Source organism: Tachypleus tridentatus, chromosome 11, assembly GCF_004210375.1.
Source record: "Tachypleus tridentatus isolate NWPU-2018 chromosome 11, ASM421037v1, whole genome shotgun sequence".
NCBI classification, from domain to species: Eukaryota; Metazoa; Arthropoda; class Merostomata; order Xiphosura; family Limulidae; genus Tachypleus; species Tachypleus tridentatus.
In genome coordinates this window covers 13,095,122-13,117,757 of record NC_134835.1, presented here as the reverse complement: position 1 = coordinate 13,117,757, position 22,636 = coordinate 13,095,122, and the positions used below count along the sequence as shown (strand labels likewise).

The window sequence follows — 22,636 nt, the reverse complement described above, 5'->3', positions numbered from 1 at the left end:
TATCTTACAAATTATTATTTAAATCGTTTCAGAAATTTGTGGTGTAATTAATGTTTGTTTTTAGCAGAACGTTCTTGAAGAAACGTTTAATCGAAACGCTGTGTGATTGATAAAAGAAAAGTAATAAATGTGGGGTAATAAAGTCATTTATTTATAGTATTTTATACAACAATATGCATAATAAAAATATTGTATAATGACTAAAATAACAGATAAAAATAAATATAAAATATTCAAAGTTAATTTTTTTAAAGAAAATTAGATATATATGTTACTTTATAAATGCCGTGTTAAAATTTATTAAGAAACATTGATGTACAATGTGTGTTAAGCCCAACGCAAGTATCGAAATATGATTTTAAACGTTATAAGCTTTCCGAGTCACCGTTATTTGGTGGAATAATAGAAATATACACATTTATAATGATATGAATCCTTAATATGAAATAAATTTATAAACATGAGTTTGTTAAGAATGATTTGAAAGTTGACGTAATATTTTTAGGTACGACTTTTGTTCAGGTCTCTTGTCCGTCATTTCAATGTTTAAAATATTACGAATTCACGTAATCGTAGTATGACGTCAATGGTGTTCGTATTTCTACCAAGCGAGATAATTGTTACAACATAATTCATTAATAGTTATAAAAATTGTAAAAGAATAAAAACTAATATCTCGTTGATTGGGTAAATTAGTATTTGAGTAAGTGGTTGGGAAGATGCAGTCCAGGATGAAGACATCATAATTCCAAAAGTTTGGCCGTCATGAGAGATGACAATAATGTCAAAATGTAACACTAGGGGTGTGGCATTAGGAGCGTGATGCTGGACAGTATAATGGATGATTACGTAAGAGTAACCCTTAATGAAAAAGTGTGATTCTAAGCAGTCGTGACAGGCGACGATGATGCAGTTGGTTCCAGGGGAATCCGCTTGGTGTCGCTAGGTTTGCACAGATCAGCTGATTACGACGCCATTTCCCGATTGCAGATATCTTCATTTGTGTATTAGCTACGCGGTTTTAAGTGAAGTGCGATTTTTTTGTTTGGCGGGTTTCAGAATGAATGACCTGAAGGAGCAACGACTTGCTGTGAAATTTTGTGTTAAACTTGGAAAATCAGCGACTGAAACTTTTGCTATGCTTAACACGGCTTACGGTGATGTTGCTATGAAGCGTACGGCATGTTTCAAGTGGCATGAACGTTTTAAAGATGGTCGACAGTCCATTGAAGGTGATGAGCGTCCTGGACGTCCTTCCACGTCAACTGACGACCCACACGTCGACAAAATCAACACCCTGGTGCGGGCAAATCGACGTCTGACTGTCAGGAGCTTGCTGAAGAGTATGGGATATCAGTTGGATCTTGTTACGAGATTTTGACCGAAAATTGAAGATGCACCGCGTTGCTGCGAAATTCAGCCCTCAGAACTCGTGAGTTTTGGCCAAACACTCGATCACTGTTTTTCCCCATCCCCTACTCACCTGACCTTGCTCCTTGCGATTTTTTTTTTGTTCCCCAAACTCAAAAGACCCTTGAAAGGAAGAATATTTGAGACGATTCCAGAGATTAAGGCAAATGCGACGAAGGAGCTGGAGGACATTACAAAAGAAGCGTACCACGACTGTTTCAACAAGTGGAAACACCATTGGGATACGTGTGTGCGTTGGGGAGGAGAGTACTTTGAAGGGGTCCCAGACCTGTAACTTCTAAATAAAGTACATTTTGTTTTATGACGTCAGTCCGCGTATTTTTTAACAGCCCTCGTATACAGTACATGTCTCAATACGAAAATAATTCGTTAATTAAATAGTTGATTAAATAGTTTATAATTAATTTGTCATGAAAAGATATTTATAATTAAATTTATTTATTTTTTTAACAATTAAATCCTCCTTGAAAACAATATCTTAATTAAATCTTATTATTTCAATACAAATCAGTTTAAGGTTTTTCAGTCCTAATTTGGTAATTAATTACAATTTTTTTTTCTAAAAGGGCGATACTTTATTCAATCAAGTGTTAAATATTTTAGTAAGATGAATATACCGTATTTTCCGCCTAATATGCCGAATTTCTGGCCCTAAATTTTGGACCTGATTTTTGGGGGTCGGCTTATTGGCCGATCACTCCTTTCGTAAATTTCATCTTCTTAGGAAATGTTTTTCTTTTGAAAATTACCATAGGCGGTAATTTTGTCCAATCAGCAAAGCACGTTAAGTGAAACGTTGTTTCTGGAATTTCATTGGTTACCTAATTACAGTGAGTGGAGCCAATAACGAATGACATACTGATTCCATCTCTGTCTCAATACGACACGTTCTGCTTTACTACAGAACGCCAATGATCACACACAACATGCATGCTGACGCTGAAACGAGACTAAGAAATCATTTTGAAGAAACTTGTCACTTCTTAAAAATGGCTTCGGCTTATTGGGCGGTAATAAGCAAAAACCCTCATTTTCAGAGCTGAAAATTGGCCTCGGCTTATCGGCGATTCGGCGTATTAACCGGAAAATACGGTACTCCAAAATTCTTTACACAATAATTCTTTTTATTTTCTCAAATTTGCAATTTGATCTATACTAAAATTTATTAACGATGTAATTACATTAAATGTTAATTAATTTATCATTATTTGATAATTAATTGGTTTAATAAATTAGAATGTATATTTAGACCAACCACAGTGAACATACTACTAAGCTTTTATTACAGGCAGTGATGATACAGTGACAACAGAAGGTTTCGTACCCCTGCGTCGTGAGTAACTCTTATCTCATAACTTAAAAAAAAAAGTATTATGATTAGGATAATGAAAGTAAGGTATATTATAAATATTATACTAACACACATCTAAATAAATTTTTATGTAAATTGAACGACAAATAAACTGTTCATAAACAAATAACCAAACATAGGAAAGGCAGAAAGTGTTCGTGCGTCTACTTTAATGGTCAGTTGTGTGGCCTTTCAAGTGAATTACTTGGCGCAATCTCTCTTCATAGTCCTCCATGATCGTTTGACAGTACTCGACTGGTATTTTCTTCCATTCTTCTTTAAAGAAGGCCTCCAACTCTTGCAAGTTTTTCGGATGACTCTGATGAACCCTGGTCTTCAACTCATGCCAAACGTTTTCAATTGGGTTGAGATCGGGTGACTGCGATGGCCACTCCAGAACGCTTATATGGTTTCTCTGCAACCAGAATTGCACATGTTTCGATGTGTGCTTAGGGTCATTGTCGTGCTAGAAGATCCAACGACGCCCAAGCCATAAGTTCCGAGCATCATTCTTGATATAGTGCCTAATATATCAACGTACTCTTCTTTTTTCATGATTCCGTTGACGCGGTGAAGGCTGCCTACACCAGAAGAGCTGAAGGAACCCCATAGTATGATCGAGCCACCTCCGTGTTTAACTATAGGGACGGTGTTCTTTGGAAGATTTCGTTCCCCCTTCTTACGGAACATATTGCGAACATCACTATGGCCGAAAAGCTCGATCTTAGTCTCGTCTGACCAAAGAATACTCTTCCAATAGGTAAAGGCTTTATCTACATGCTTTCTTGCATACCTCAATTGTGCTTCTAAATAAACAGGCTTTAAATATGGAGTTCTTCGAGAACGGCATGCTTTGAACACAGAAGAGTGTAACATGTTCGTAACTGTAGAGGTGCTTACTTCAATCCCAGTTTCCCTTACCAGTTTCTGTATATCATTACGTGTTAAACGAGGGTTCCTACTAACTTATCTGAGAACCTTCCTCTTGGTTCTCTTTGGAATTTTGGTGTAACGTCCGGAACGAGGGAGGTTAGCAGTTGATCCTGTAAGCTTAAACTTGACAATTATGCTTTGAACAGTAGATTTCGGCACATTAAGTTGTGTAGCAATACCGAAAAGAGACACACGAAACTTGTATTTTACAATAATTCGGTTTTTTAAATCACTGGACAGTTGTTTCCCGTTCACCATGATGACCAAGCAGATAATGACGGAGACGGTGCTAAATTGCCAGAAGTACATTTTTTGCAGGCTAAATTCCAATAATTATGAACCAAGTGTCTGGTTTTGGAATGGTATAATGTAGTTTATTCACCAAACTAAACAAAATGTTTACGGGAATATTAGTTTTTTCACACGTTCTGAACTGTACCAACACTTTCTGCTCCTCCTATTGTTGGTTATTTGTTTATAAACAGTTTATTTGTCGTTTAATTTACATAAAAATTTATGTAGATGTGTGTTAGTATAATATTTATAATATACCTTACTTCTATTAGCCTAATCATGATACTTTTTAAGGTTTGAGCAGAAAACCACTCGGGGAGCAAGGGTACGAACACTTTCTGTCGTAACTATACATAATTATAGGTTTCAACGCTCTAAAAGGGTATTAATTAAAACTTATACTTTTACTGATTTTACTTTATACAAAAATGTATACCATCAATAATATTTAATAATATTTCTACTATTCTGGTGATATCCCTTGACATAATAGTTTACACATGCTACATTATCTGGTACAAAGACTAACTTTTACATATATATATTTTAATTACTATTATTTTAATGATAATCTGTAAGACTTTAACAAATTATTAAATTAACTGAGTTAATTATAAAACATTGTCACAATCTGCATATTTGCAATATATTTAAAGTTTACGGAAAACCTTCGCTGTACAGCAACTGGTCAGAAGTTCAGACCTGTCTACTTGGCACAGAATAAAACTAAAGCTGTGTTCTATATAAACTTGTTACACTAATTACTATCCACTTGGCACAGAATAAAACTAAAGCTGTATTCTATATAAACTTGTTATACTAATTACTATCCACTTGGCACGGAATAAAACTAAAGCTGTATTCTATATAAACTTATTACACTAATTACTATCCACTTGACACAGAATAAAACTAAAGCTGTATTCTATATAAACTTGTTACACTAATTACTATCCACTTGGCACAGAATAAAACTAAAACTGTATTCTATATAAACTTGTTATACTAATTACTATCCACTTGACACAGAATAAAACTAAAGATGTATTCTATATAAACTTGTTATACTAATTACTATCCACTTGGCATAGAATAAAACTAAAGCTGTATTCTATATAAACTTGTTACACTAATTACTATCCACTTGGCACAGAATAAAACTAAAAACTGTATTCTATACAAACTTGTTACATATAAACTTGCTACTAATTACTATCCACTTGTCACAGAATAAAACTAAAGCTGTATTCTATATAAACTTGTTACACTAATTACTATCCACTTGGCACAGAATAAAACTAAAGCTGTATTCTATATAAACTTGTTACACTAATTACTATCCACTTGGCACAGAATAAAACTAAAGCTGTATTCTATATAAACTTGTTACACTAATTATTATCCACTTGGCACAGAATAAAACTAAAGCTGTATTCTATATAAACTTGTTACACTAATTACTATCCACTTGTCACAGAATAAAACTAAAGCTGTATTCTATATAAACTTGTTACACTAATTACTATCCACTTGGCACAGAATGAAACTAAAGCTGTATTCTATATAAACTTGCTACACTAATTATTATCCACTTGTCACAGAATAAAACTAAAGCTGTATTCTATATAAACTTGTTACACTAATTACTATAGTAAATATATATTTTTGAAACAGTGAATATATATATTCAGACATAAGGCTACATACAACACATGACAAATGTCATCTTAGAGTTTACAAAACATATTTCACAATACGTAATGGAACTTGCTAGCTAATCCAAGGACCATAAAATATATACCACTAGCTAATCCAAGGACCATAAAATATATACCAAATCATTAAAGTTTTTGGCAACAAAAATTATACAATTTGTGTTTGTCATATATCATACATACAAATCATCAATTAGTACAATTATTATTGTAAGTGTTAATTATATAATTCATTATATATCATTGTCTCTAAAAACTATCAGTGTTTGTGTCGGATTATAATAAAATGAAAGGTCTATTCTACTTAAAGGTGTGAGATTTACAATATATTTAAAATTCACGGAAAAATATTGTTAAAATAAAGTTATAACACAATGTCAGAATTGTGTATTCACAGTATTTTTAAAATAGATGGTTTTCTTTACAAAATTGTGAATATGTGATAACACATATCATTTAAATACATTTTCTGTAATTATTTAAACTCTACGTTTCTAAGGTGTAATTATTAATAATAAATTATTTTCACTAGCTATGCTAATTTATCACATAATGATAGTTAACACTAATTGTGTATTTTTGAGAACTTTAATTTAACACAAATCGAAGATAAGACAAATGTTCAGTTTGCGATTGTTATAACGCCCCCCGCTAGTACAGCGGTATGTCTACGGATTTACAACGCTAAAATCAGGGGTTCGATTCCTCTCGGTGGGCTCAGCAGCTAACCCGATGTGGTTTTGTTATAAGGAAAAAAAAAACACACGCAATTGTTATAATATCGATTGTCAGTTTAATAAATCCCAATAGAAATGTTTATGCAAACATTTTAGAACAACTCATGAAATACCTAAACTAACTCGTGGACCACACGATCTTGAATTTGTGTCAAAGATGATTACGTGTACATTCATGCTATGAGTGATGACATCGTTGTCTGAACACACAATAAATTATGAAAAAGAAAAAACCGTCATTATCTTAGGTATCGTCACATGTCATTCTTTAAACAATTAGTTTACTAAAATAGAAAATACTTAAAATTGCTACTTGTCACAGATTATTCAGTTTAAGTTTAAATAATACAAGTAAGACCAGAATAAATTCAAAATTCTGTTTGATGTGTAACATTTCAGTTAAACTTTGACACTTATACTCTTAGGTGATCGTCACATGGTCACTGACACAACAGTTAAAGGAAAGGCTGTATCTAATAACTTATCTGTTTATTTGTTTTATTACATTATTATTCAGAAAGAAGAATCGCCAAAGTACCACAAATTAGTTGATAAGCGTAATGGTTTAAGAGCCTTCAGTTGTAAATCAAGTAACTGTTCTTCAGGTGTTTCAAAACAACAAGCTTTCTTCACGTGGAATTAGGTATATTTAACTAGCTTACTGAAACATTTGTAATAAAATATACGGTTTAAAAAATTACTTTGTTTATAAAGTACTGAAATACACCTTATTGTAATAATACTTGCTTTGTATATCTGTTCAACTTGATTATTAGTTGCCATAAATGATATACAAGGGCAGACACTCAAATTAGTTTATTAGAAACTGTAAAATACTTCACACATTTGAAAATTAAACTGTCTGTCCCCATGTGCTGACCTTTACATACCAGTTACCCACAGTTCGAAACTGATGTGTTACCTTCAATATATGTGACATACGGGTGTTTTCTAACAGGATAATGGTCTTTGATGTTTACAAATAACATAATCGAAATGATTTTATATTAAGAATATTAAACTTGCTTTCATAAAAGTAAGCCTTGTTATACTTCTGTTCTTCTAAAGTTACACTGACCTTATTAGTTTTACATTAAATAATAGAAGGGTGACCAGTAGAAAAGGAAGACACTTTTACAATAGTTTCGTGATAATTCGTATCTTCTGAAGTTAAATTGATCTACGTATTGTCCCTACAACGCTATTACGCTGTTTCTGCTGGTGAAAAGAAAACGTTTTGGACTGAGATTTGAAGACATTCTCGAGGTCTGTCTTAGTTAGCAGAAAAATGCAAAACCTTACAGAGGTCATATGGGTCTATGAATTACTTCCAACGTTTTCTGTGCTTTTAAGTCGAAAATGTAGGAAGACACTGCAAATCATTCATTATTATGTTTAGTTGTATCAGAAATGAATTATTAGGTTTCTAATATAACTAAATCTAGTCATGTGGCTCATACATTTTTAGTGTTAACAAGATAAACTGTGAAATTTGTAACATAATACATAGAATGGTAACATTGTGCTTCTAAGGTAGTTTAACACAATTAATATGTTCTGTATACAAGTGTTATGATAACGATTGTCAGTTTCATAAATTCTAATGGAAGTGTTAACTGAAATGTTCCGAGAACACATTATTAGTGTTTAGTATCACTATGTAATGAATTAACAATATGTCAGTTAAATACAGAAAATACATTTAACTGTTATGCATTATTACATATTTACAGTTTTGTAAAATGAACTATTTATATTAAGTATATTATATATATATATATATTATTTTATAATATTTTCCCTTGAATGTTAAATTTATTGTAAATGTAACATGTTTAAGCAGAATACAAGTTTCGTCTTATTGTAAGCCTACTGAAACAGGGATAGTTTTTGGAGACAGTGTAATAATCACACACTGAGTTATATAATAAACACAATAATAATTATACTAACTGATGTTTTGTATGTATGATAGTATATGACAAACACAAATTGTATAATTTATGTAACCAAACATTTTAAGGATTTGGAACATGTTTTATGGTCTTTGAATTAGCTAGCAAGTTGAATTGTATATTGTAAAATAGACTTTGTCAACTCAAAAGGAACCTTTGTCATTTTTGCCATTTTCTCATTTCAGTTAACGTTATGTCTGAATATACACTTCCTATAATAATTAGCGTCAAACATCTATATAGAATAAAACCTTCATTCTATTCTTAGTTTTTAGTATCTAATAATCTTATGCTGAATAATAAAATAATTATTTAAACCTTGTATAAAGAACTATGTTTACTGACATTTTGACATCAGTGAAACTAATGAAGTACAATATACGTATGTAAAGTTTATTATTAAATATATTCTGTGCAGATAGATAAAGGTTATAATTATGGTCTAATTCAATACTTTGGTGATCTGTAAAAGTAAATATTAATGTTAGGTACAGTTTATCATTAGCAGCTGTCCAGTAATTACAAAATAGACTTGTTCATTCTAATCCTATGGTTTTGGACTAAGCCTATCAGTGGTCTTGAATATGAAACACTTCAGATTGTGTCCGTCCTCTCTTTGTAGGTTGTTTGAAATGTGGACGATAATGACGTCAATACTTCCATAGTGGGTTTCTGTATCTGTGACCATTTGGTGACCTTTCTAATTCTGAACAGTCTGTGTCTATTGTATGCACTTGAAGTAAAACAATATCAAGGTTTGCCATCAGATACTGGTTTGTTAGATTCCTGAACTTATAATACAAAATAGAACAGCCAGATCTGATCTGAATATGTACGATCAGCAGATCTGAGGCAACAATAGGATCAGCCAGATTTGAGGCAATGTCAGCCAGATACAACAATATGATCAGCCAGATCTAAGGCAACAATATGTAAGATCAACCAGATCTGAGGCAACAATATGTACGATCAGCCAGATCTGAGGCAACAATATGTACGATCACCCAGATCTGAGGCAACAATATGTAAGATCAACCAGATCTGAGGCAACAATATGTACGATCAGCCAGATCTGAGGCAACAATATGTACGATCAGCCAGATCTGAGCCACTTGTGTGATATTCAATGGTGTCTTAGATGGTTTGAAAGTTCCGGTATTTTTATTAGTAGCAATAGTGCCATTCATTTATCATTTTTAGTGGTAGTGCTGTTATTATTAATAATATGTATGATATTAAAAACAGTAAGTGTCCAACAGAATATTAAAAGAAATCATGTACTCTACACTTTCATTAAAATCGTTGTTGTAGTTATTGGACTGATACCGAACAATATGGGTGTGATGGACTGTTGAATTATCAAAGGATGGTAAACTTATAGAGGAATGTTCCCCATAGGGCTATACTCTCAACTTGGTCAGAAAGAATAACATAAACTGAATAAGAACCCTCATCCGTGTACCTATTCTATCAGTATAGCACATGGCAGTGAAACTCAGCCCGTTACAGAACAGTAAAAGTTTCTAACCAACAACTGTTCAGAGTTTCCACATTGAAACTGTCATTTTGCTCTTCCTTCATCTGCATCTGGTATTTTTTGGATGATTTATCCATTATATCCACATCGTGCATTAGATGACCGAGTTGGAAATAAATGAATTCTGATCACTGTTCAAGAATCAATCAAATAGGACAGTGTCTGACGCTCTTTGTATGAATAATCCCTCTCCTTTTTCATAGATAACAGATGTTTTCTATTATGATTGCCAGTATCTAAGGATTCTGGTGTCAGATGTGTTTGAACAGTCAGTCAGAGAAACTACCATCAATAACACCTTTTTTTATATGGTCGTCTCTCGTCATGCTCCGCTGAGAATCTAATATATTTGTTTTAAACCACTTTTTCACAGACTGACTACGGTAATGCTATAATTCAGCATTCATAAGGCTCAAACAACTTGGCAAATCGTATGATGAAATTACTTAAAACGTAAATTCCGAATGTCTACAAATGTTTATTAGGCCTTAATAAAATGACCAATTTTCAGTTTCATCATTTTTATCAAGTGTTCCTATTCGTTTTCTGTATTACGGCTTTTGGATTTAAGGATTCTTTGGCATATTGAAATAAACTTATGAGGGTTTCGTTGTTTTCAGATTTACCATATTGTATAACATAAAAACATATGCACGTGAGAACCCGTAGAAATGAAATGTTTTCAATGACCAGTATCAGAATTTAATTTTGAATGGTTTACTTACTAATTTTCAGTGTTGTATTATTACTATAGAACACCGTGACATCACTGTTAAAACGAAAGCTAGCAATGTGTAAAAATGTGCTGTTCTCTCGCGTACGCTCCCCGCAAGTACAGCGGTAAGTCTACGGATTTACAACGCTAAAATCAAGGGGTTCGATTTCCCTCGGTGAGCTTAGCAGATAGCTCGATGTGGCTTTGCTATAAGAAAACACTTGTTGGCCCGGCATGGCCAAGCGTGTTAGGGCGTGCTACTCGTAATTTGAGGTCGCGGGTTCGCATCCCCGTCGCGCCAGACATGCCCTTTCAGCCGTGGGGGCGTCATAACGTGACGGTCAATCCCACTATTCGTTGGTAAAAGAATAGCCCAAGAATTGGCGGTGGGTGGTGATGACTAGCCGCCTTCCCTCTAGTCTTACACTGCTAAATTAGGGACGGCTAGCACAGATAGGCCTCGAGTAACTTTGTGCGAAATTCTAAAACAAACAAACAAACTCTCACGTAGTACCTTTATCACGAGACTTCTTTTCTTTAGGACTGATGGAAGACCAGATATAAAAAAAAAATATGCTTCAGCTAACAGAATCTTTGTCCAATGTCTTCTGAAAGCAATATTTTTTGTTTAACAAAATACCGCTTATAGTGGTACATATACGTTAATTTTATAAAATTAAATAAAAACGTGGCTTCATCAAACCGATGTCGTCAGGGAAATACGAAACATTCTTTGTGTCATAATTTATTAATTTTGGAACTACGGTGGAATTTTAATCATGAAAGCAAGTTTGTGAAATTTTGTTATGTTTTTCTAAAGCAGAAACTGGCTTGTATTCACGAAACTTGGTGAATTTTGAAATATCATGAACGATTAATTATTTAGTAATTATAATTTAATAAAAAATGTTTAATCGACATGAAAACCTGCCGGTGTGTTTTTTCTCAGGGTTCTTTATTTATGAACGTAATGACCTTAATTTCTATTTAAGGGAGAAACCGTTGAAGTTATCAAAGGAAAACAATATAGAAAGTTGCATTTTAGAAAAGCAATAGACAAAGATATGAATTAATAAAACAGTTACACGTGTAGTTTCATTGTTCACTGCAAAACAAGAACTGTCGTCGAAATTGAATTATTCTCCTAGAAAAAATTATTAAGTTGTTCATTCGTCTCTAATATAATAGTAACGTATTTGTTACGGTCTTTGGTTATTTAAGAACCAAACTACATGAAACCAGTTGCTGTGTCCACTGCGGAGATTCGAACTCCGGATTTTAACATTCTAAGTGCTTATTATCTGTGTTATCGCCATAGAGGTATCTCCAACTTTATTGTGCTCTCGCTCTAGCTAATTCATTGGAGTAATCTTAAATGGATTTATCATCAGTGACGATAACTTTGGAGTCCACTTCGGAATACATTGTTTTGTCCATAGTATTAGATAAATACCTCATGTCGTACGCTGTTAGAAAAAAGGGTGAGAATAAATAACAAAAAAACCTGAACATGACAGTCTCTTTATAACCTGAACATGACAGTCTCTTTATAACCTGAACATGACAGTCTTTTTATAACCTGAACATGACAGACTCTTTATAACCTGAACACGACAGTCTTTTTTATAACCTGAACATGAACATGACAGTCTCTTTATAACCTGAACATGACAGTCTTTTCATAACCTGAACATGACAGTCTCTTTATAACCTGAACATAGCATTAATAAAATCTAATAATTAAACTAAGTAATGTTAAGTTATTTAAACAATGAGGGCAGATCTGTAATGAGGGCGAGCTTCACTTCAAGACGAACACGAAAGACAGTAGTAGTGAACTGGGTCAGATTACTGTCTTATACACAAATAAACAGATGTTCACATTATATAAAATTTACAGCAGTTTTACGTGTAAATTATCTTCGTTAGATAAAATGTGTTTTTTGAAAATGAAAAATTGAAATTATAGAAGAATTAAGAGTTGTTTCAACGTATCAAATCTGATATTATAGTGTATTCCAAAGCTTTCAGATCAGTTGTTGCTGGACCTCTGTATTATAACTGCACATGGCCCATTGAAAAGTTGTTGCTGGACCTCTGTATTATAACTGCACATGGCCCTTTGAACAGTTGTTGCTGGACCTCTGTATTATAACTGCACATGGCCCTTTGAACAGTTGTTGCTGGACCTCTGTATTATAACTGCACATGGCCCATGAACAGTTGTTGCTGGATTTCTGTATTATAACTACATTTGGCCCTTTGAACAGTTGTTGCTGGACCTCTGTATTATAACTACACATGGCCCTTTGAACAGTTGTTGCTGAACCTCTGTATTATAACTACACATGGCCCTTTGAACAGTTGTTGCTGGACCTCTGTATTATAACTGCACATGGCCCTTTGAACAGTTGTTGCTGGACCTCTGTATTATAACTGCACATGGCCCATTGAACAGTTGTTGCTGGATCTCTGTATTATAACTGCACATGGCCCTTTGAACAGTTGTTGCTGGACCTCTGTATTATAACTGCACATGGCCCTTTGAACAGTTGTTGCTGGACCTCTGTATTATAACTGCACATGGCCCTTTGAACAGTTGTTGCTGGACCTCTGTATTATAACTGCACATGGCCCTTTGAACAGTTGTTGCTGGACCTCTGTATTATAACTACATTTGGCCCTTTGAACAGTTGTTGCTGGACCTCTGTATTATAATTACACATGGCCCTTTGAACAGTTGTTGCTGGACCTCTGTATTATAACTACACATGGCCCTTTGAACAGTTGTTGCTGGACCTCTGTATTATAACTACACATGGCCCTTTGAACAGTTGTTGCTGGACCTCTGTATTATAACTACACATTGTTTTGAGTACTTATGTTGTGAACAAATACAAGATCACATAGATATTATACTTTGAAAATTAACCAATGAACTCGATCTGAAAAATGTACAGATGTCAGTTAAATCTCCTGGCAATATTTATAATGCTATACTAAATGTTGTAATATCCTTGTTTTATCTATATTATAGCAATTCTAATCAGGGTACTTATCAGTATTTCTTATATATTGATATAATGATATATTGATATAAGTTCTGTTTGGCAGAATGGTATGATTTTGTTCATTAAATTGGAAAGTCTTCCTCAGAGATTAATCCTATCTATTCTTGAAAAGAGGTCTGAACCATGAATCAAACTGGTATTAGTTAAGTAAAAGGACCACATTGCACGTTTATATTGAGTTCTTATCTTACACTTGTCTGTCACTAGACTACTGCTCTCTGGCGTCTCCTCCAAATTCACAGACAACTTGTGTATATGATCTAACCTTACATTTATTATCTCTGTCACATAATGGGTACTATATGCTCGTCTTAACTTTATAACTATGTTAAATCCTTTAGTTCATACACTCATTTCACCTAAACATTAGGTACTTTTCCAGGTCAGGAGTTTTGGTACGTGAACCCAAACCATCCCTATTTGGATCAATAAAAGCTTTCTACCTTTACTTCTGGATGTTTCCATCTATTTTGCTGCATCAGGATCTGTACATCCATCCGATCATACTTAGACCCATTTAACTGGTCGATAATATAATATATTCACGTCATAGTCGGAAGTGTTTGATTAACAAGACAATCGTGCAATCTGTCCATATCTTTATAGATTTTATCCAATTTGTCTGCATGACGGTGTACACATATATATACATTCCTTTTGTTTTGGGATCCAGCAAGAGATTAATTTTTGCATATTGATCCAGTAATTAGGATTTAATCTCTGCAGCGGGCACAACGCATAGAACCAACTATGAGGGGCCCGGCATGGCCAAGCGTGTTAAGGTGTTCGACTCGTAATCCGAGGGTCTCGGGTTTGAATCCCGTCCGCACGAAACATGCTCGCCCTCCCAGCAGTGGAAGCGTTATAATGTGACGGTCAATCCCACTGTTCGTTCGTAAAACAGTAGCCCAAGAGTTGGCGGTGGGTGGTGATGACTAGCTGCCTTCCATCTATTCTTACACGACTAAATCAGGGACGGCTAGCGTAGATAGCCCTTGGTAGCTTTGCGTGAAATTCATAAACAAAAACAAACCAATTGTGTAACTTGTATATTTGTGCTATTTAAACTATTGTTTAAAATGTGAAACATATTATTTATTTATCGTATTGGCTTTTTAAGTTCTCAAGCTTATTGCTGAACTACTATGGAAGTAGAAGTTTCATTATTATAAACTACAGAAATACTAATTTTCCAGTGAATAAATTGTCTCTTTTGTCTCAATTTTGTGACAATTTATTGTTTGTTTAATAGTATGTACATGCCCTCTTCAAAGGGTTAATTATTAAATTGATGGGAGTTAGTTTTAATTAATAGTCATTGTTCGCCAAACCATTGACTATTATAAACGCAGAATTTTACAGTGATATTCTGAATATAATACTTAATGAATAGCTACGTCGTCTACAATGTCAATTTTTAAGTAGATAATTAAGAAAAAAAATATTAACTATATACTTAAAAGGAGTGAAAATTAAAGGAAACTTTCTCATACAATGGTGCTGCTATCTATTGTCAAACTTCTTCACTATAATGTAAAATGTCACGTTTTCACCCCTGAAGACCATAGTGGTTCAGTACTGATTCTAAACGTCGATATAATGTCAGTTAGTTTCTTATTTTGAATTTTGCACAAAGCCACATGAGGGATATCTGCGCTAGCCGTCCCTAATTTAGCAGTGTAAGACTAGAGAGAAGGCAGCTAGTCATCACCACCCACCGCCAACTCTTGGGCTACTCTTTTTCCAACGAATAGTGGGATTGACCGTTACATGTTTGGTGCGACGGAGATTCGAACCCGCGACCCTCATATTACGAGTCGCACGCCTTAACTCACCTGGCCATACCGGGCCTTTTGAGGGAGATATACGAGAAAATAAAGTATTTCCCAAAAAGGAAAAATAAATTATCTATTCGCATATTAGAGAGAACAGGACAAACATAACCCACATTGAAGTTAGGACACACTGATTATTAGGTTTAATCGCTGTATAAAAATCTGTCGTCAAAATTAAACTTTGAACAGAAAACAGTTGGGAACAGCTATTTGTAAAACATAAGAGCAAGGAACTTAAAGGAATAAATGAGACAATTGTCTGGTAGATTAATAACTTTAACAATGGACTGATAAATAAATAAGTGATCAAACAGACGAATAAATGAATTACACAAAGAATGGATAGGTAAGCAATTGAAATGATGGATTGGTTGGTTTTATTTGTTTTGAATTTTCGGGCAAAGCTACCCGTGGACTATCTACGCTAGCCGTTTCTAATTTAGCACTGTAAGCCTAGAGGGAAGGCAGCTAGTCATTACCACCCACCGCCATCTCTTGGGCTACTATTTTACTAACGAATAGTGGGATAGACCGCAAAATTTTAACATCTCCATGGCTGAAAGGGCGAGCATGCCTGGAGTGATGGGGATTCGAATCCACGATCCTCAGATTACGAATCGAACGCCCTAACCACCTGACGATGCCCGACTTCAATGGATTGGAAAACAAATAAGTGAAAGGAAAAATCTGTAAATAAATTAGTAACATAATGGACTGATATAATAAATGATAAAATGAACTAGGAAATGAATATGTGAAATGATAGAGTTGTAATATAATAATGGACTGATAAATGTTCATTTACCAGTGGACTGTTAAGTGAATAATTCTAAAGATGGAGCAGTGAATGGTAAAATATTCTAGTTAATGAATAAGTGAAACAAAATGTCTGCAAATGAATTGCGTGTTTTCACGTAGCGCGTGTGTTTTTTTTCTTATAGGAAAGCCACATCGGGCTATCTGCTGAGCCCACCGAGGGGAATTGAACCTCTAATTTTGGAGTTGTAAATCCGTAGACATACCGCTGTACTGGGAGGGGGGGTCATATTGCAAACCCACATCGGGCTATTTGTGGAGTTCACCGAGGGGAATCGAACCCCTGATTTTAGCGTTGTAAATCCCTAGACTTACCGCTGTACCAGCGCGGGACTGTAACTGATTAAATGAAATAACAGAGATCGCTGATTAAGTAAATGATAAATGTATATAAATACATACCAGTAAGTGAACAAGTGATAAAATAGATCAGTAAATGATGTATCGGTAAATGAACAAGTGAAACAATGGACCGCTAAATGAATTATTGATAAAACAGACTGGTAAGTGAAAAAGTAGAATGATTGACTGGTTAATCAATAAGGTATAAAATATATTGGTAAATCCAAAATTAAAACAATGGACTTTTAAAAAATAAGTGAAACAATGGACTGGTAAGTGAATAAGTAAGGAGAGACCTGGCATTATTTGAATTTCGCGCAAGGCTTCTCGAGGATTATCTGCGCTAGCCGTCCCTAATTTATCAGTGTAAGACGAGAGGTAAGGGAACTACTTATCACCACCCACCGCCAACTCTTGGGTTACTCCTTTCCAAACGAGTGGTAGGATTGACCGTCAAACTATAACGCCACCACGACTGAAAAAGCAACCATGTTTAGTATAATGGGGACTCGAACCCGCGACCCTCAGATTACGAATCCCACAAGGGACCTGAAAATGAATAGGTGAGCAAATAAGCCAATAAATCAATAAATTATGTAATCGATTGATAAATGAATAATTGAAACAAAGTACCAGTAAACGAATATCTGAAATAATGGACTGATAACTGAATAATGAAAATAATGGACTTATAAATGAATAAATCAAACTACGGACCAATCAATGACTAATAGAAATAACTAGCTGATAAATGAATAAAGAAAGTAATCGACTGGTATGTGAGTAGCTGAATGATGGACTGATAATTGGATAAGTGAAAAACCTATATAGATAAATAAATAAAAGAAACATTGTACCCTTAAATTAATAAGTGAAACGGTGGACAAATGAATAAATACGTTAATTGAGATTCTGCTAAATCACTAATTGTCTCAATGAATAAGTTTGTTTGTTTGTTTTGGATTTCGCACAAAGCTACTCAAGAGCTATCTGTGCTAGCCATCCCTAATTCAGCAGTGTAAGACTAGAGGGAAGGCAGCTAGTCATCACCACCCACCGCCAACTCTTGGGTTACTCTTTTACCAAAGAATAGTGGGATTAACCGTCACATTATAACGCCCCCACGGCTGAAAGGGCGAGCATGTTTGGCGCGACTGGGATGCGAACCCGCGATTCTCAGATTACGAGTCGCACGCCTTAACATGCTTGGCCATGCCGGGCCAAATGAATAAGTGAGACAATAGACCCATATAAGTAAACCCAGGGGAATGAAACTGAAACAATACTAAATGAATAATTGAAACTATGATCGATAAACAAGTGGAAGAATAGACAGATAAAGGAATAATTGGAAAAAATACGCTTATAAATTAATAAATGAAACAATGGGCCACTAAATGAATAAGTGGAATAGTCGATTGGTTAATGAATAAGTGATAAGATTAACTGATAAGTGAATGTGTGAAATGGTAGATTGATAATTTTAAGAAAATGCACTTGTAAATTAATAAGTGAAAGAATGGATATGTAAATTATTAAGTGATAAAATAGACATGTTATTGAGATAATGATACTGATATATCACAGTTTTGATGTCACTTTTGAAATGGATAACAACTTTATAAACCAATGTTTCAAGTAATACCAAATAAATAAAATTACATTTAAAATATTATTATATAAACCAATGTTTCAAGTAATACCAAATAAATAAAATTACATTTAAAATATTATTATATAAACCAATGTTTCAAGTAATACCAAATAAATACAATTACATTTAAAATATTATTATATAGTGTTTATGCTATTCGTTGCCAGCAGTATATTTTTGTAAAACATAACATCGTATATTCTAATGCAAAGATGGAAAAACTCTTCAGTAACTTAGCTGGTTTGTTTACTAAATGTGTATAAAAGTCTGGCCCTCTGTTTATATTACCGTTAAAAATAATTCAAGTTATTGGATAACTTCAATATCGTAACTTATCAGTATGGGTGTTTTTTCTTATAGTAAAGCCACATCGGGCTATCTGCTGAGTCCACTGAGGGGAATCGAACCCCTGATTTTAGTACATTATCAGTACATTCCTGAAGCTCAGAGGTAAACGTATCTCCCATACGTCTAGATACAATGAAATACATATCTCCTTAACACAAAGATGGATATATTTATGTATTTTAACACGACAGTACAATCAAATAAAATACATGTTAATTATTACATAATTTAAAATATTGATAAGCATCCAGTAATCTGTATGTTATTTTTATAAATATATCATGCGCTGCTTAAGAGAGTAGTTTGTTATATATGTAAGGAGGAATCAAATGTGTATCAAACATTTAAAGGATTGGCTTTAGAGAAGTAAAACATTAAACATTTTCTGAATCACTAACTTCATTAAGTACGTGAAAACATAACTTTTCAAAGTTTAAAAGAAACTAAACCTTATGTGTACCTTCGTTCAAACGTTATAAGCTACCATTGAACTATATATGTTTCATTAGTTCCAGGACTGGCAAAGCCAAGGGGTTGCACTGTGCTCGTAAAGTAAGGGTCGTGGATTCGATTCTCCGTCACACCAAACATACTCGTCCTTTCAGCCGTAGAGGCATTATAAAGTGACGGTCAGTACCACTATTCGTTGGTAAAAAAGTAGCCCAAGAGTTGGCGGTGGGTGGTGATGACTAGCTGTCTTCCCTCTAGTCTTACACTGCTAAGTTAGGGACGGCTATCGCAGGTAGCCCTCGTGTACCTTTGCGCGGAATTCAAAAACAAAATAAACAGTAAATTATCTCCTAGTCAGTATGTATACGCTGTTGTTTACTTGTTTTGAATTTCGCGCAAAGCTACACGAGGTCTATCTGCGTTAGCCGTCCGTAATGCTGCAGTTTAAGACCAGAGGGAAGGCAGCTAGCCATCACCACCCATCGCCAACTCTTGGGCTGCTCTTTTACCAATTAATAGTGGGATTGACCGTCACATTATAACGCCCCTACAGCTGAAAGGGCGAGCATGTTTGGTGTGATGGAGATTCGAACCCGCGACCCTCAGATTACGAATCGCACGCCTTAACCCACCAGGCCGTGCCGGGTCACATGCGCTGTTGTACAATAACTTTTGTTTTTTAATTATTACGAACCTGCACTTTTGTACATCTTATTGCATCAAACGGTAGAGGTTTGAGAAATAACATTAAACATCTTACGGAACACTAAACAAACCTCAAGTTAAAGCAGTGTAAGTTAAAATCAGTAGTTTAAACATTTTCTTTGTTAATGACTACTTAATGTCATTAACTACAGTTATTTTAATGAGAAGTGAAATATTTTTAGTAAACATGAGCAGCTGGTTAGCCCTCCTCGAACTTGTTCTTTCAGCTGTGGCGACGTTATAAAGTCATGGTCAATTTTATTACGCAATGGTAAAAGAGTATCTTAATAGATGGCGCTGAGTGGTGATTACTTAATGCCTTCCCTCCAGTAGCCGTCCCGTAGCTTTGCGCATAATGAAAAAATACAAACCAAAGTCTTGATAAGTTTGTACGTGTCATTAGCACTTAGGATAAACCATGATTCGTGAAAAGTATATTTAGATGTGTTACCACATTCAACTGCTGTTTTACACATGTGAAATATTCTGTGAGGTAGTTTTCGCGAGCCGTGTGTATCCCAGGAAATGAAAGCCACATTAATATAGGTACTAATACAGTTGTATTTGTGTTAACAAAATGCCACGCGCTACTACGTCAACTGTAGTTGATTGTTCCAATTAATGTATAAAACGTAGTAACTACTGGAGGGGGGGAAGATACTAGATTCTTCATTACGGTTTAAAAGTGCATTAGGCCTACTTGTCAGATTTGTTTGTAATCATTTATTGCCGTCTTGTGAATAAACGTTGCACACCATAACCTGGTGTTTAATACATATATTGTTGTAAATATGGCCCGGCATGGTGATAAAGGTACTTGACTCGTAAGGCGAGAGTCGCGGGTTCGAATCCCGGTCACACCAAACATGCTCACTCTTTCAGCCGAGAGGACGTTATAATTTTCGATCAATTCCACTATTCATTGACAAAAGAGAAGCCTACGAATTGACGGTGGGTGGTAATGACCAACTGCCTTTCTCTGGTCTTACACTGCTAAAGTAGGGACGGCTAGCGCATATAGTCCTCGTGTAACTTTGCGCGAAAGTCAAACACAAACAAAAATGTTGTATACACACATAATAAATTTGTACTTTATGGCATTTATGTTGTGTCAGGAATACAGAAACATCCTACAGTAACTTAACTAAAAAGAAAATACTTATACCTTACCTAAAAAAGTACAAAATTAGTAAAATGTGGCAACATTAGATCCTCGAATATTAACAAAATGTAGCTTGCTTTTCATTTTCAAATTACTGGTTTTTCGTTATCCAAGGACTTTGACCAATAAATTCACATATTTTTCTTAATTAAGAGTTTTTCTTTTTTGTTTTAGTGTATCTCTCTCTTTTTAAACTAACTGATTTAAATTCACTTATATCTTAGGCACAACTAGTTCATTTAAATTGACTTGTATCCAAGGCACAGCTGGTTCATCTAAATTGACTTGTATCCAAGGCACAGCTGGTTCATCTAAATTGACTTGTATTCAAGGCACAACTGGTTCATCTAAATTGACTTGTATTCAAGGCACAGCTGGTTCATCAAATTGACTTGCATTCAAGGCACAGCTGGTTTACTTAAATTGACTTGTATCCAAGGCACAACTAGTTCATTTAAATTGACTTGTATCCAAGGCACAGCTGGTTTATTTAAATTGACTTGTATCCAAGGCGCAACTGGTTCTTTTAAATTCCATTCAAAGGTTCATTCTTTATTTTAATTCGTGTTTTTTTCCTCCTGGTATAGTTCCACCTGGAGAACCAATCATCCTGGATGAACAAGGTCAAAAACTTGAGGGTCTCGTTGGACCTTACAATGAAGGCGACTCACTTACGATAACTTGCCAAGCTAGCGGTGGTAAGTATGTTTATTTTAAAGAGGAAAACCGTATCTTCTGTGATCCTCGCGGGGAATCGAACCTTAGTGTTGTAAACTTGACGTATTTCTTACACGGGAAATTTTGGAATACTTGGAATTTATAAGCTATCAACTTTATAAGTCGAATTGCTTTGGAAACTTTAACTTTATTAAGTGTAAATTATTTTAAGATTTAACAGCATCGACTTTTGTCTAAGTCACTTTATTGTCATATTGATAGGCTTAGCTGTGTTATAACTGTTTTGAACATTTTATGTTCCTTACACTTGGCTTGAGATATTTTCGACATTCATGGCATAAACGTTGGCGAAACTACAAACTCGTCATAAAACTTCGCGAATGAACTTGTAAAGTTTCATACCAGTGATGTGCACAGCTTTCGAACTGTTATCGTTATATTTTGGCATTAAGTCAAACTAGACACGAGAACCAGTTAGAAAAAGGCTACATGTTGCAGATCGAACGTTTGATAATCTCCAACAAAATGTTATTGTTGAATTTGGAATAACACCATAAAAGATTAAAGTGAAGCAGACTGTTTTAGATATTCATTTGGAAAGTGAAGTTAAAATGACTGTACCACTATTCCTCTAGCGTTTATGAACGATTTACAAAAAGAGTTTAATCTATACATAGGAAATAAGATAAAATCCCATTGAAAACAACTCTATAATAATTACAATATGTCGTGACGGTTGATGTAGCACAACGTCACAAGGACCCAAAGTGAATTTGGTGGAAAAATGACATCTGTAGTCAGCCTATGTTTTTTTTTTCCTTTGGTAATAATCAACATAGACAAACATAATTAACTGGTGTTGTGTAGTAAAGAAACAAAAGACGAAAAGTAGGCTTTGAAGCCAATA

General features: G+C 34.5%; 1 pseudogene across 1 annotated transcript in view; it reads left to right on the top strand.

Moving 5' to 3' along the window:
• LOC143231677 (neural cell adhesion molecule 2-like) overlaps positions 1 to 22,636 on the top strand; it is a 166,678-nt pseudogene that overhangs the window by 110,828 nt on the left and 33,214 nt on the right. The window contains exon 3 of the transcript XR_013017110.1: positions 21,639 to 21,749. The product of XR_013017110.1 is annotated as a neural cell adhesion molecule 2-like (transcript). The remainder of the gene's footprint in view (positions 1 to 21,638; positions 21,750 to 22,636) is intronic.